The following is a 14415-nucleotide window of genomic DNA, read 5'->3' as shown; positions in this document are numbered from 1 at the left end:
TAAACCGCCCAAATGTTTTATAGTATTTGATGAGGAAGTAGCTAGTTTAATCACAAGCCAGCGACAGTCTTCCTGATTCATCAGAAGTACATGTATATCTATTTGCATAGGAAGTCTTGTATAGCATTAAAAACTTAGCATTAATTTTATTACTATGTATGGCAAGTTAGTCATAGGTTATGGGCTTTTTAGTATGATTTAAGTTGTAGCCTACTAATCAGGTGTGCCATGAACGAGGGGATGGACAAATTTTGGAAGTCATAGGCAATTTAATTTTAAGGATATAGCACTTTAGTTTCTTCCAAAAGACATTTTGATGAGTATCAAGACAGGCACATGAAAGGATATTGAAAAACAGTAATGAATTGTGTATGAACACATTCATTCAGCAGAATCTCTGCTTGGAGATAATGATACCTCTGTAATTTTGGCTAATATAAAAAAAAGATACATTGTTTAGGAATCTGCATACACTTCAAAAGTTTACATACCCTTGCAGAATCTGCAAAAATGTTAATAATTTTAACAAAATAAGAGGGGACCATAAAAATTGTATGTATTTTTTATTCAGTACACTGTAAAAAATGATATGATGAAAAAGTCATGACAACTTATGTTTTTAAGTTACTTTAACTCATACAAATAATTTAAGCGATTTCAACTTTTTTTTATAAGTTATACTAGATTCAACTTGATTTTTTAAGTCAGTTTAATGTTACTGAAATTCAAAGAGCCCGATTTAGTTCAGTGAATTTAACATTTTAAGTTGTAGTTTATTGGCACTAACCGGCCAAATCTCTGAACATGGATTCATGCGCAGGAGTCAAATTTGTTCATGAATTTAATATCAGAGACTGGATGAGGGGTAAGTTTTGCATTTCTGTACCAAATAAAGAGTATAAACTATATCTTAAGGTAAGTCAATATTTTAACCACTTTAAAGTCCCCCCCCCACATATGTTTTTCTCTTTTTATAGGCACACATTTGACTGTGAGTCTGAGACTTGATGAAGGGTAAGTTTTGCTTTGAACAAGTTGAAACGGCAAATATTGTAAAGTCAAATGAACTTCAATAAAACAATTCAGCACTAGGCAAGATTTAAATTAGTGAGTTGAAATGACTTGTACGTTTAAGTTGATTTAACTTAAAATTTTAAGGCAGCCACAAAACTTGTTGAAAGGGGTGAACATTTTTTACAGTGTAGTCTCCTGAATAGGCTATTTCACATAACAGATGTTTAAGCGTACAAGGCAAAATAATAACTGAGTTTATAAAAATTACCCCATTCGAAAGTTTACATATCGAATCTTAATACTGTGTGTTGTTACCTAGAAGATCCACAACTGTTTTTATGTTTTGTGATGGTTGTTCATGAGTCAAAAATCCCATCAAAATCCAGGTCCTGCACATTCTTTGGCTTTCCAACAATGACTGAACGCTTTTGAGATCCATCTTGTGACACTGAGGACAACTGAGGGATTCATATAAAACCAATACAAAAGGTAAAACCATTCGCTGGTGCTCAAGAAGGAATATATATATATGTCATATGGAGGCCTCAAAAAGTATTTTGAAAGCATTGTAAAGTTGAGAATAAGTGAAATAAATAAAAATATAAACTAACGTAAAAAATATAAAACAAAATTTAAAAGAAACTTGAAAAGCTTTAGGATTTTGTTGTTTTTTTTGTTTCTTGTTTAGTGTTTTCATCTTTGAAAGGGTTTTCAAAGTGCATTGTGAGGCATATTACAAAAGGTAATATATGAGGGTTTTTGAGCTATTCTTGTCTTGTAAATATAAAACTTTGCCAAAACAGTTAAAGGATTAATGCCATCATTTTGTTTTCCAGAAAATCATGGGGTTTGTGAACACTATAGAGCAAAATCTGCGCAGATCCGTTCCTCCTGATGGCATATTTGTGTTCAGCCAATCGATCCAGTAATCGTCTTTTTGTTCTCCCATGATAAAACAACTTACATTGAGGACATTCTAGTCTATAAATAACATGAGGAGTTTGATAATTAATAAAATGTTTAATAGAATAGATCTCACTTGTATTTTCATCTAAGAATATTTTACCTTGCACAACATTATTGCAACTATTACAGTGGTGACATCTAAAGCAACCCTTAGTTTTATCCCCTAACCAAGAACTTTGAAGGGTTGGTGGTAAATAGCTATGTACTAATTCATTGTTTGGTTTTCAACAATTCAGCGCACTGTAAAATGCACAAATTTTTCGAATAATTTGTTTAATTTATTTCAGCATTTGTACTATATTTTGTTACAAAGTAGACCTTATTAGAATTTTCCATTCTTGTTTTACTTTTTAACAAATTGTTCCTTGTCATTTTTTTTTTTGCATGTATCTTAGCTTTTTGACTCTTAGCTTTATCCTCAAAATCTTGTTCCTTATCACAAATCCTTCGTAATCTTTGAAATTGCCCAAAAGGTATTTTATTTATCAACTTATTGGGGATGAAAGCTTTTTTTTTTTTTAAATTGAATTGTATTTCTGTCAGTAGGCTTTCTAAATATTAATGTATGTAAAAATCCTTCTTTATCTAATAATTTCTAGGTCTAGAAAGTTTATTTTACGTATTATATTCTAAAGCCAATTTCAAATTAGAATTGATATTAAGATATTGACGAAAACCTCTTTCATATCGTCTTGGCAATGGACCATTGAGAACCACTAGAAACCCATTTGAGGAAAATGGCCTTTCATTCATTGGTTACATTCTCTGGGATTTAATCACATACACATCCTTCCATGCACCAAAATGCAATGCCATTCTCTGAACAAATATTAAAATATTCTAAAAAAAAATATTCTGCGTACATGGTAGAAGAATAATAAGACACAGATCATCTGTACCAACAAGAAACCAGTAATACAGCAGAAAATAATGTTCTTAAACAATAATATGATTTCATGCCACACAGGTTCATTTTTATGTTGCATACATTGTCTGTTATTGTTGTGTACCTATATTACATTCCATTGCCCTTTTAATCAAATATCATTTTGATGGTATTATAACAAAACTTCAATGGAATCCTCTAAGCAAATGCTGAGTTTAAGCTTTGCACGTATTGTCCTGACATTAATGTGGCCATATAGACTCACTTTTCATGTTTCGTCTTGCATGGAAGCTGAAAAAAAAAAAGTTTTTATTTAGTAATCTCTAGAAAGTTTTTTTAATTAATCTGAAAATTAACATGTTGCTGAATTTATATTGCTGCATAAAACAGTGCACTCACATGGAGTAGGGGAGTAATCTGTGGTGTCCCAGATCCTCGTTCTGAATAAGAATGACAGTTAAATAATAATGAATAAAGAGTATCACTACAGAAACATAAAACTACACACGGTGAACTTTGAAAGAGTGTCTCTAAAGGAACTGATGTTTGGTTTCTTTTTCTAATTGAGTATTAGATGTAATGAACTGGACTGAACAGAACAGAACAGAACATTTACCAGCAGCTTGTCTCTTCCTCCATATGATGAGTGCAGTTATGATGAGAACAGCCACACACATGAACACCAGCACACCGATAATTATAGACAGACCGAAGGATCCCGGGTCACATTCAGACACATCTGAAAATGTGGTGGGGAAAAAAACTGTGACATAAACAACAGGAAAAGGAATCTGTAAGCAACAGACAGATATTGGAACAGTGACAAATAATTTGCAGCAACATAAATAAGTAAATACATAAAACAAAATAAAATAATAATATTATTCAATCTAATATTGTAATACATTATTGAGTTGCTACTCTAAATGTAATTGTATTGTGTACAATGACAATAAAGTATATTGAATCTAATGTCTGCTTTGTTGTTTGGCACAGTTTTGTTCATTTTTCTTTACCAAACGTAATGTCCAGTTTGTTGTCCAGACTGAGGTGCTTCATTGTGCAGTTGTATTTATGTCCCTCACGTAGTTCTTCTTCACTGATCACCAAACTCTTCCTCATCTGGTAAGTTCCATCTCCGTTAGGCAGAATCTCTCCTCCTGTGATCTGATCATCATCCACAGGCTGACCATCTCTGAACAGGGTCAGGTTAATGTGACGGGGGTAAAAACCAGTGGCCAGACAGCTGATCTGAAGCCTTTGAGAGTCTGTAAGCGGATTCCTCATGAACCGGACTCTGGGTTTCACTACAGAGAAGGACTGTAAGTGTTACTGTTGCAAAACTGTTGGGTTTTAGTTATAGTGATCATGGATAATAAAACATTCAAAGGCACGTATATTTTCTGTCAGCTCTGTTGTCCATCTTAATTATACTGAAGTTAATCAGCTTAATTTTCTCACCTTTTCTCATGTTGTTTTTTTCCAAATTCAGGTACCGCCGCAAAACTTTAATGCAAAGAGGATGATAGACATTTTCATACAAAACTTTCATTTGAAGTTTTTTTTAGTTGGTCCCATGGCATCCATGTTAATTTTGTCTGGACATCGTGTTTTTCTATGTCGAAGATGGTCTTTCCTACATTTTGTCCATCAAATGCATCCCAAGTCTGAATTAGACCTGGTTTATCATTGTTTAACAATTCACATCCACTGACTCTCTGATGAACATGTATACCTTTAAATGAATGGGGGAAACAAATTATTAAAACTTAATAGTCTTCACTGACGTAATACAACAAAACAATATGCTGAATTAAGAAATTAACAGATTTTTTTATTGTTATTAGCATATGTAGCTTTCTCGCTAACAATATATGGTGTATGTATAAACAGATCAATGTAAAGCTAAATAAATGTTGTTTACCAATACATTGACTAGCTCTTACCATCTGTGTGATTTAGGTGCTTTTTAATATACAAGGCTTGATCTTTCATGCCATTATATATTTCATGAAATACAGCACCAGCATCAATTTTCTCTTCATTTTGGTACTTTGAATTACTCTGACTGCGATGGAAAGCACCCCATGTGACTGAGTCATAATATAATATTTGCACATCATCTAGCATCAGTATAACACTGAACTCAGGAAATGGTGTTTGTCCAACTATATATGTTGCAAAAGCCATCAGTGAGTGAGAACCTGTGGATACATAAGAGGACATTTTTGAGAATAAATAAAAAGCATATCAAGGAAGACAAATTAATATCTGTGGCTCCTGACGATATATTGAGGTCTTATGAAGCAAAACGATTGGTCTGTGCAAGAAACTGAACATCATTCACAACAGTTTTACCTGTAATCCATAACAAGCAAATGGGAAAATCCATTTATTTTTCACTAACTGTTTCTTTTGAACAGTTTGTTTCAGTGTACTGGCTCAGTTCAGTAGTTCTTTTACATAAACACGCAATGATGTCCCAGTCAACACGTGAGATCATGCGATATGGTAATTATAATAATTGTCCTCGGCAAAGAAGGAGCGCGTGTAATTTAATTGCTTCATTTCTGCTTTTTCTTTAAACTCCACACTTGGCATCTTGGCCTTGACTGAGACCTGGATTCGTCCAGAAGACTCTCCGTTGTATCCTCCTCTCTTCCCTCACCTACCCATTTCTCATCTCTGGATGTGAATGCAGCAACTGACACTTTATGCTCTACTTTAACCTCTTGTCTAGATGATATTTGTCCACTCTCCTCCAGGCCAGCACGGGCTGCCCCTTCTAACCCCTGGTTATCCGATGTTCTTCATGAGCATCGGACCAAACTCAGGGCAGCAGAGAGAAAATGGTGCAAATCAAAAGATCCGTCAGACCTGAGTATGTATCAGTCTTTGCTTTCATCTTTCTCTGCTGAAGTCCATACTGCCAATAACATTGACGCCTCGGGCCGCTCACATAACTTTGCAGAAATGGAGAACCCAATTCAGATAAAGGGGAACATCCAAACCAAAGTTAAGAACACAGCTATCCTCAGATAGCTATGCTATGTGAGCAATACTAGCCTGGATACACAAGACCACTGAAGAGGCAAACTAGAAACCCTCTAGATAGGAGCTCAAAAAGATTGCTACTTAAAGCCCAAGTAAGGAGAGTAGCTGCTGAGCTAGAATACAGCTATCCCCAGATAGCTATATCCTAATGGTCTTATGAAAGGCTCGTAGAACAAGACAAACAAATGACTGCTAGCCTCAGATAGCCATCAAGTAAGACCTTCCCTCAAAATTGCCCAGACCACAGAGAGTGGGCTATCTGCTTACAACCCTAACAGGGGAGATAGCACTGTCTAGGCAAGGGCTCAAGGAGATCGTTACTTAAAAAACCCTAAGCAGGGGAGCAATCATTGAGCTAGCACATAGCTATCCTCAGATAGCTATGCACCTAGGAAGGGGCTATGTTACGTCCTCCTCAGTCTAGGGGTTAGGGGGAAGAGCAGAATTATAATAAACCTTAACCTAAACTAGAAACCAACATTGCAGAGCCCCTGCCCACTGTTCCAGACCAATTGAAACAGATCACAACGTCATTGAGCCAAAAAGATTAAAGGTTTATAGCCAAATAAATAACCTAACAAATACATAAGATTCCAAATAAATTATACAAGGGAGCACTAGATTAACTTCGGGAGGGAGCAAGGCCAAAATAACAAACAAACAGAATCTAACTATTTTTACACAACTAAATAAACTATCTCCAAAATAACATCGTCTAAACAAAATAACATTTCTAAACCTAACACCTTAACTAACCAAAAAAACAGGAGAAAAAGGATATACAAAATAAATGGCACCCACCTCCCTACGTCTCCCGTATAAATTAACACACTTGGTAAAAGAAAGAAAAGGAAACTCCAACAATTACCATCCTCCTGCACTCAGGGGGTACAGTTCCAAGATCAACTAGTCTCATATAATCTTCTTTGTGATTTCACAACCATGAAATAATACCTCACATGGCACACAGGACTCAAGGAGAATTAATAAATAGTCTTAGACCAGTAGACAGGGACTCAACAAGAGAGACATCGAGTTGTTCTCAGCGTAGCGTCTCTCCCGAACTGCAGAATTGGACAGCTTTTATCTCCAAGCGCAAGATCGCGAGGGCGAATCAGCAGAAGGAGATTCTCATAGGCGCTGATTATCAACAGGTGGCACTCGTTGCTCATCCTAAGAGAGCAGGAACACAATAGAAACAACAGGCAAGCACACAGCGAGCACAATAATACATCCCCACACTTAAATTTACAAATCCACTGAATTGTAAATAATCAACATTAAACCCCAGGACTATACACTCTAGATAAGGCATCCGCTATCACATTATCAGAGCCTTTTTGATGTCGAATGTCTATGTTGTACTCCTGGATTATTAATGCCCAGCGCATCAATCGCTGGTTAGTGTTGTACATTCTGGGCAAAATATAAGTGGGTTGGGATCAGTGTACACAACAACAGGAGTGCTGCTATCACCTACATAAACCTCAAAGTATTGTAAAGCTAGCAATAAAGCTAAAGCCTCTTTCTCGATGGTACTGTAGTGAAGCTGATTCTTTGAAAATTTCTTAGAGTAGTAGGATACAGGATGATCCACCCCTTCAGCATCCTCTTGTATCAGCACCGCTCCTGCTCCGGTAGCACTCGCATTCACCTGCAACTTAAAATGTAGATCGAAATTGGGGGCAAAGAGGACGGGGGCATTGCAAAGAATGTCTTTAGCAGCTACAAATGCACATTCTGGAGTCCACACAAATCTCTTGGAAACACTAAGATCAGTCAAGGGAGATACAATACAGGCAAAATTTCTGCAGAACCCTCTGTAATACCCAGTCACTCCCAAGAATCGACGTAACTGCCGTTTATTTACAGGAGTAGGGAATTCTAACATAGCAGCATTTTTGCTTCAACAGGTCAGACATAACCTTGACCAACTGTCTCCCAAGATTAGTCTCGGCCGCTTTTTCAAATTCACATTTGGTCAAGTTCAGAGTGAGTGAAGCTTTAGCCAAGCATTGAAAAACATACTCAAGAGTTTTTAAATGATCTTGCCAGTCATTAGAACAGACGAAAATGTCATCCAAATATGCGGCACAATTCGGAACATTAGCCAGTACCTTATGCATCAATCTTTGAAACGTTGCAGGTGCATTTCTCATCCCGAAGGCGAGAACGGAATACTGTAAAAAGTTATCTGGGGTGACGAAAGCAGAGATTTCTGACATCCTCGGCGTTAACGGTACTTGCCAGTAACCCTTTAAAAGGTCCAGTTTGGTCACACACTTGGCAAAACCGACCCTGTCCACACAGTCTTCCAAACAGGGCAACGGAAAAGAATCTGGCTTTGTAATAGTATTCACCTTACAATAGTCAGTACAAAAACGGAAGGTGGAATCTGATTTCAGGACTAATAAACAAGGGGAACTCCAAGAACTTTCACTAGGTACTGCAAAACCGTGTTGGAGCAAATACTCAACTTCAGCCCTCATAGCCTCACGCTTAGCAGGGTTTACACTATATAGAAACTGTTTAATCTGCAAGTTCTCCCCCACATTAATGTCATGTACCAGAACATTCGTCTGAGTTGGGACATCAGAAAATAAAGTAGAATATTTTCTGATCAGGTTACTCACTTTACCACGCTGACGATCAGGAAGATAAGATAGATAAAAATCTAAATCAGCCAGTATAGTGGAGTTCTGCAAACGTCCACCCAACAGCTTCGCATCACACCCGTCAATCCATCATCTTCAAGGCTGTAAACCGCAGGCAGAGCAGCAGACATGACAGATGACGCTTTACTTGGCGCAGCAAGTTTAACTCCACCGTTTTCAACATAAGGCTTTATCATATTCACATGACAAACTCGAGTTTGTCGTCTGCGATCAGGAGTGTGAATTACATAGTGTCACTCAGTTTCTTTTCAATAGTATTTGGACCAAGAAACTTGGCTTGCAAAGCTGACCCAGGCACTGGTAATAAGACAAGAACATTATCACCAACCTCAAAAGTACGTGCCACACTTTTTATCAAAATGTGCTTTCATTTTAGACTGCACAGATGCCAAATGAATTTGTGCCATTTTGCAGACTTTATGTAGTCTCTCACGAAATGAACTCACATATTCAAGAACAGACGTAGGTGAAGACTTTTTTGACATCAGCTGTTCCTTGAGCAGTTTCAGTGGGCCAAGAACAGTATGACCGAATATTAATTCCGCAGGACTAAATCCTGTTGACTCCTGTGTCGTCTCTCTCACTGTTAACATTAGAAGCGGCAGACCCTCCACCCAGTCTTTTTCTGTTTCTACACAATATGTTTGGAGCATGGTTTTCAATGTCTGATGGAAGCGTTCAAGCGCTCCTTGAGAGTCAGGATGATACGCAGAGGACAAACGATGACTAACACCCAACTCCTCAGCTACCTGTTTAAACACTTTGGAAGTGAAATTGGTTCCCTGATCAGTCTGAATGATTTTAGGCAGGCCAAAAAGTGAACAAAACTACACTAGTTCCTTCACTACTCTAGTAGCGGGTAGCCGCACACATAATCGTTAAGATATATTGATGACCCGATTTAGATAGAGGCAATGGCCCAACACAGTCAATTATCAGATGCTCAAAAGGCTCACTGATAACTGGAATAGGTTTTAACGGTGCAGAAGGAATTACCTGGTTGGGCCATTGCCATTCCCAGAAGGGTGACCAACTGAAACTGCCCAGACCACAGAGAGTGGGCTGTCTACTTACAACCTTTAAGAGGAGAGACAGCACTGTCTATGCCAGGGCTCAGGAGACACCTAATTAAAAACCCTAGGCAGGGGAGCAATCATTGAGATGGCAGATAGCTATCCTCAGATAGCTAGGCTCTAGGAAAGGGGACCACTGCAATTTCCAAGACCACCAGCAGTGGACTGTCTACTTAAACCCAAACAGGGGAGACAGAATAGCCTAGGCAAGGGGCTCAAGGAAAACCCCAACAAGGGGTGCAGTCTCTGAGCTGGAACACAGCTATCCTCGAATAGCAGATTTCTAGACAAAGACTCAGCGCTTACTTGAGAGAGCTTGTGCCAAGGGGAACCCAACCTAGTCTTAGAAGCCAGGCTAGAACACAGCTGCTTTCAGACCGCTATATTCCAGAGCAAAGTAAGTTTGTGCTGGAGCATAACTATCCGCAGACAGCTACACTCTGTGCAGGAGTTGTTCACTTAAAGCCCTGAAGATGGGGAACAGTCTACTCAGCCCAAACTTAATAAGCAGGATTCAGAGGGACCGCCCACTTAAAAATACCCAGAAGCCTGGGGAGGCAGCCCACTCCTAAACCCATCCGGCTTGACACAGGAAGAAACATTCCCCATAACCACTCTAGGTCACTGAAACACCCTAGGAGAGAAAGCTCACAAGCATCCCTCCACAGAGCATTTAAATATATCCATGCCCAGCGAGACTCTCCACACACAATAATATGCATATCACAGAGGCACAGCCGAGCTGAATATAGCTTTGCCCGCAATCTCGCAACATCAAGGCTGAAATGACTCCGTGCTCTCACTTCATCGTCATAACAACCAAATACTGTCTGCGGCATCTGACAACCCATTTAAAGAGGGTGTGCAGATCCAGCAGATCAAAGCAATCACTGTGAGCTGAGATAAACTGTGCCGCAGCAATGGCAGAACCAGGCCGCGAGATACAAACATTTTGCCCCACATCCCGCAGGAATAGGAACAAACATGAGCGGAGCCTAGACATTTGCCACGTACACACTGCAAGTTTCAGGAGTGACAACCGCATTTAAATGCGGGAGTGAGTCCTGTAAATTATCGTTCCATGTGTGTACAGAACACAACTCACTCCTGAAATTGCGTGGTAACCATAGCAACGTTGTGGCGTCTCGGAGAGAATGGAGGCCAGATTACAAGCAGATTAGCTAGTTTTGTGTTAGTGCTGTTGACAAAACAAACATTAGACGGCAAAGACATGTGACAATCCGCAAAACATTATTAAATCGTCGTCGGGAGAGGCATCGTAATCTAGTTTTGTTATTGAACAGCCTACACTCTCCTGACCGCAACTGGTCGGTCCGCAATACACCTCTCTCCACCATCCTGTCAGATCTGAGGTAAACACTTGACGCCTCACAATACACGCACATTGGCGTGCTTCTCGTGACATCATCATTAACAACTAGTTGTTCAGTTCGGTTACATACACACTGCATAGAATTTCTGTAAATGTGGTTGTCACTACCTGTATTTTTCGGGAGTTAATGCGGTTGTCGAATGCGGTTGTCAATCCCGTATTTTAGTGAATTATGTGTGTACAGAGCGCGATTAAGAAGTAAAAGGTGAACTGACAACCGAATTTAGCTGCAGTGTGTACGTGGCCATTGTGCCTCATTACAATGAGCACGTAGCACTGAACACATGTGCTCTTCGCCGAGACAATTATGCAAAAGCAGAATATGCCCTTGAGTGTTAGAATCCAAACACAGAGCCATATATTCCCTAAGGCGCTGCTCGACTAAATATCCGTGGGATCCTAAAAAGAGTGTCTGAAACCTCAGAAACGGAGGCACACACTTTCTACACCTGCCTTGGTCTTTCACACGCACTTCAAACAAACTGCTAAAGACAACAAAAGTTGGTGACGTATTCAGCATGTGCCCTTTTATACTTCCGGGCACCCGCCTATGATGTCACGGGCCATGTGGACCAATAGGATTGGCGTTTTTTTCACACGTGCTTCAGACAACGGTCATGCTGGCAGCATTCCCCAAAGTGTCCACTAGAGGACACAGCGCAAGTTCCCTAGAAGGGGAAACAAATGTGTTATAGGAGCATCCCCCTTGCCTCCAAATTAAACACAAGAAAAAGTGATTCATGTTCTTTCACTATAACGCCCCAGAAAAAATGCTACTATAAATGTAGTAAGCATAGTAATCAATCTACATTTCATGTTAATATTTGCAGAATGATGCTGCAAATATAGCTGCTGTTGCTGTATTTCCCAATTAAACCCATTCAAACAGATTGAGAGCACTGGTTCATTTTGAACTATTGACAGCTCCATGAAACACGTGACCGCATGCTGGCAATAACAAAGCATGTCGCAACTATGTTTTTCAATGGCTCTGCTTCTGACAACAGGACAAAAGGATTTGAAACATTCTCTTTCACGTGTCCACAAATGCGTCCAGTGTAGACATGGTGTTAAAATGTTACAGACCATATTCTTTTACAAGTTGTTACAAGTTTCAGATTTAAACTCGCCTTAAAAAATGCCCTCCAAGAACACCTGAATGCCCCTTTCAAAAACATTTCTTCCAGCGCCCCCGATGTTCTCTGAATGCCCACAGGGGTGGTGCAGCCCCCAATGAGAAACACTGTTACACAAAAGAGGGTTTCAGACATTGACTGAATATAACATTCTAAAATGCCATACCTGCTTCAGTGACTGTCAGAAATGACCACAGATACACAAGAAAGAACATCTCTCTACAAAAATAATCCCTGTGCTTAAAAATACAGGCGTTGTGTATTTTCTCTTCCTGCAGATCTGTTCACTGAGTTTCAGCTTCCAGTTGCAACTCAAAGAAATACTTCAATTCAAGTTTGACATGATTTACCGGTCTTAATAGTAAGCTGCAACAGGCCCATTTGTTGTTTCCTGGTCAGATGTGACTACAACCAGACCACTTTCACTCATACTTAATATTTCAGTTGCTTATATAAAGCTAAGCTTAGTTTATATATACACAAACGCAATAAATAATGTCATAAGGCTCTAAATGCAGGCTAGACTTTTATTTTTAGTTGTCCAATTTAAATTCAGTATGATAATAATAATAATAATAATAAATGTTCGCGTTATTAGACATTATTTTAATGCTTGTGAGATTCTCCTGCACTCAGTTCTGTTTGAGCCCTTATTATGGCGTCATAGAGGAATTCCAAGAGATTTCGAACTTTAGGCAGGACTTTATAAAGCGCGAAACTCACCTGCTCACTTTGTAGCGAGTAAGTAGTACTGTGTTATCAGCAGTGTTTACCGTACCATAGCGTTTTATCGAGTTGATTATGGGACAGCCAACGACTATCTCATTGTGAGAAAGCGGAGTGAGGTGTTGTGTGTGTGAACGCGCTAAATCCCCATACAACACTGACGCCCACCGACCACACGGCAGATCTCCATCTTCGTCCTGACAAGACGCCTAGCTGGGAAGGAGAGTAGCCCCAGGCTGCATTCCAGTTCACTTTTTTTATGCCCTTCACTCGCTAACTTCCCTCTGTCTCGTTTACTCGGATGTACGTCATTGATTACGTTGCATGAGCGCCCACTACTGGCGGAACCCTTGGAATGGGCTGAATTGGAACGTCCTAAGCCATTTATCACTTCGAATCCGCTATGGAGTTGGTTTATTGTTTACATGTTTCCCCTTACGAATTTGTTTGGTGCAGCATTCTAAATGTATATAGATATGTTTGTGCTGTTATAAATGTAAAAAAATAATAATTGATATATTATAGAGTTTTTTGGGGTGGGGATAAATTAAACGTGATCTGCGATGACGTCATAGTCGTGTTGCATTGTGGTCTACAGAGTGGCCTGAAGTGTGCATATGAAGCAGACACGCTCCCTCGGTCAAAATCAAGGGGTCGAGGGCAGGGGCGGAGCCAGACAGTATAAACATTCGGGGCTTAGCCCAAATGTAGTACCCCCCACCCCCCCATCCCCATCCCCATATATATGACGGGTTATGGACTAGCCTATTTCAAGAACAGATGTCAAACTTCAAAAAGGTGAATAACTATGCATAATAGGTAGAAATTTGGCATAAACGAGGATGCTGTTTAAGAGAATTGATTTGGTGCTAAATCCCTTACCTGCCCTTTCTCTTGATCCATCTCGGGAAACCTGTGAGAACTTTTTAACATTTTTTGATAATAAAGTATTGAATATTAAGGCTTCTATTAAGCCATCAACATATGATCCCCCATTGAGCTGTTCACCAACAGATTTGTTAACTTGTTTTCATCCAATTTCCTCTGTACAGTTAGCTGATTTTGTTTTTAAGACTAAATCCTCCAGTTATTTTGAATATATATATATATATATATATATATATATATGTGTGTGTGTGTGTGTGTGTGTGTGTGCTTCCTTATGTTATCTTTTAATATCTGCTGCAATATGTATACCTGTCATATACTTAGTCTTTATACACTGAACAGAGGACAAGTTGTGTTTTTATACTTTATGATATATGTTTGTCTAATTTGTACAATTTCTAATTGTGGTCACTCAGTATAGGACAGGGTGAAGAGGGTCAGCCTTAGCGTCTTGTGGGGCTGGCAGACCTTGGTTGGGTTTGGCACCGTGACTTGAGGCGGTAGTTTTAGCGTCTTGCGAACTACTCTACTAGGGATGTGTAGATACTGTAAATAGTTACGCAGTTTAGTACTGCACCATCCAATCATATTTTAATAATAGAGT

General features: G+C 39.1%; 1 pseudogene; it reads right to left on the bottom strand.

The window, feature by feature from the left end:
* Window positions 1–3127: 3127 nt before the first annotated feature.
* Window positions 3128–12412, bottom strand: LOC107702895 (DLA class I histocompatibility antigen, A9/A9 alpha chain-like; annotated as a pseudogene).
* Between the last annotated feature and the right edge of the window lie 2003 nt (window positions 12413–14415).

This window comes from Sinocyclocheilus anshuiensis, unplaced genomic scaffold (genome assembly GCF_001515605.1).
Source record: "Sinocyclocheilus anshuiensis isolate Anshui unplaced genomic scaffold, SAMN03320099.WGS_v1.1 scaffold238, whole genome shotgun sequence".
Classification (NCBI taxonomy): Eukaryota; Metazoa; Chordata; class Actinopteri; order Cypriniformes; family Cyprinidae; genus Sinocyclocheilus; species Sinocyclocheilus anshuiensis.
Note: the sequence above shows the minus strand (reverse complement) of the source record. Positions and strands in the feature narration are given on the sequence as shown.